This window comes from Formica exsecta, unplaced genomic scaffold, assembly GCF_003651465.1.
Source record: "Formica exsecta isolate Colony F162 unplaced genomic scaffold, ASM365146v1 scaffold436, whole genome shotgun sequence".
Taxonomy (NCBI): Eukaryota; Metazoa; Arthropoda; class Insecta; order Hymenoptera; family Formicidae; genus Formica; species Formica exsecta.
This window is the reverse complement of record NW_021851597.1, coordinates 239,235-241,937: the sequence shown is the minus strand read 5'-3', so window position 1 is coordinate 241,937 and position 2,703 is coordinate 239,235.

Sequence of the window (2,703 nt, the reverse complement as noted above, 5' to 3'; positions counted from 1 at the left end):
ACAGTAGATCGACATGTGATTTTTTGACAATGTTCTTTTATAAAAGAACATTTTTTTCGGATTTTCTGCGGGATTCTATATAAAAAGAAAAAAGTTTGAACTATTCAATTATTTGTGAAAAAATTATTGAAAGCTATTGAAAAAATAAGTGTTTAATCAAGTTTTGGCACCATAATATTTTTTTTGCAAAAGTTCCTTATGAAAAATAATATTAGGAGTTTTGTGGCATGTTGTGTGAATATTAATACAAAACGTTACGTACAAAGTCTCTGGGATGTTAACGAAATGAGTTTGGAGTGTTTGGACGAACATTTTCAAGTCGCTGGGAAGTTGATGGCAGGTTTATTAATCTCCGTGGAATGTTATCGTCTTACAATTTAAGATGTGACTTTATTGGGATATTGGTGTGCCTTGAAGGCTATTATTCATCCATCAAAGCTCCATGAAATATCCGTGATTATACCATATGACGTCCATATGACATCCATCAATACGTCTAATGGATGTTGAATGGAAGTAAGAAATGCGGAATTGTGGATGTCTAGTAGATGTCTATAGGAGATTACATGGACATCTAATAGAGGTTTCGAATCTCCATGATGGATCTACTGGATCCATTAGAGGTTTTTGTTCCGTGTGGGCTTTGGTGCGGCTTATGAGCATATATCGCTCTACACTTTTTTGTCTCTTTTTCTACTGCTTTTTCTACTGCAAATGCGTTCCGATTTTTATTGCTGCCACAGTCTACTGACAATTTCGGAACGATTGAAATACGGTGATTTCAGCAGCTCTATAAAGTTAGCCGATCAACATTCAGCAGCAGTACTGTCAGTACTTTCAGCGCATTTTGGAAGACACCCTATATTGTTAGTTATGTATCTTCCCACCCACACAGAGCTACATATCTAATCGATATCTACTGGATATCGACATATCCATATAATGTCTATATCTACTATGGATAATCAATAGATATCTATTAGATATCAAAAATATCTATAGATATTCATTGGATATTGTATGGATACCTAGTGGATATTTATGTAGATATTCATTGGATATTGTATGGATACCTAGTGGATATTTATGTAGATATTCATTGGATATTGTATGGATACCTAGTGGATATTTATGTAGATATTCATTGGATATTGTATGGATACCTAGTGGATATTTTTGTAGATATTCACTGGATATTGTATAGATACCTAATGGATATTTATGTAGATATCCTGTAGATATTTATGAGATCTCGAATGGCGAACGTTTGGATATCCGTAGCATGTCTAATAGCTGTTTCTGTATATCCTGTGGATATCCCTGGTAGACATTGAAGATATCTAGCAGATATCTAATACATATCATTTTTCTGTGTGGGCAATGAGCGGCGTTGGCGAAAACAATACGGTGCCATATATCAATCTCTCGCTTCCACAATTCGTGTACTTGATTGGCAATGCGAGGGTTTCCTTGAGCCAATTTCATTATAATTTAAGAAATGATAAAAAAGACAACAAACAATAATGCGATTCTATTACATATGTAGAAGAAAAGCAACTTTACACAAGTAAATTTACTGACAAATAATGAGATTGAGTGTACAATCACTCATAATATAATTAATAAAAATTAAATTCTTTTCAGATTTCTGAAGAGACTAGAAATACATAAAAAAATGAATTATATAATTTATTTTCTTAAGTTTTATATTTTGTATTTCTATCAAAGATTCTAATTGTTTTATATATACAAAGAATAAAAATAAACATTTTCAGCAGTACTAAACGCAGCTTTTTAGATTAGCCTCTACGTATATCAACGCATGCGCATCGCGCATTAAGTACACGAATTGTGGGAGCGAGAGATTGATATATATCTACACCGTAATGTTTACGCCAGCATTGAGCTTTGACTTTGACTAGCAATATAGTAGTATTACATATATGCTTATGAGCGACATGTATCGCTCTTTAGGCCGTATGAACTACGAGTTGCGGGCTCGGTTGCGGTTGGGGTTACGGTTGATAGTTGCAGATTGACCAATCAACCGGCAAGCTGCTTTGCTTTGATTGCTCAATCCGTAATCGTCAACCGTAAGCCCAACCGCAATCGAGCCCACAACCCGTAGTGTAATATGACCTTTTATCTGTTAAAACATTGAATTCTATACATACTGGAATGAGCGATCCCATATTGTTTGGCTGTTGCCACTATTTCACCGAAAGAGAGGTGCGTTTGGATTTTAAGGCCGGTATTCATTAGAGTCCTTGGCCGGTATTCATAGTCAGTTCTTATATTATTTAAGACCGTCTTAAGCACAATCTTAAGATGTCCTAAACCAATCACAGAGCCGTATTAGCACCCTGCCGAAAATGGTCGATTAAAACGGATTAAAAAAGTGTAATCCGAATCGATCGGGATTTCTGCACCGAAAATGCGGTATTAAAACCGATTGAAAATAGTCAAATCGAATTTAGTACGCTTCAGGCGGGTTAATGTTGGGTGATATACATCCACCTCAACCCGAAATTATACGATTTCATAAGTTATAATTAAACCTGTTTTAATGCAATTGAATTGGAATTTACCATAGTCAATCCATAGGTAAAAATAATCCCTTTTTAATAAAGAATTTATCATTTCGCAGATGAAAAGTAAATTGATTTTATGTAGTGTGAAGTCGGATTTGCTGTTATCATGAGT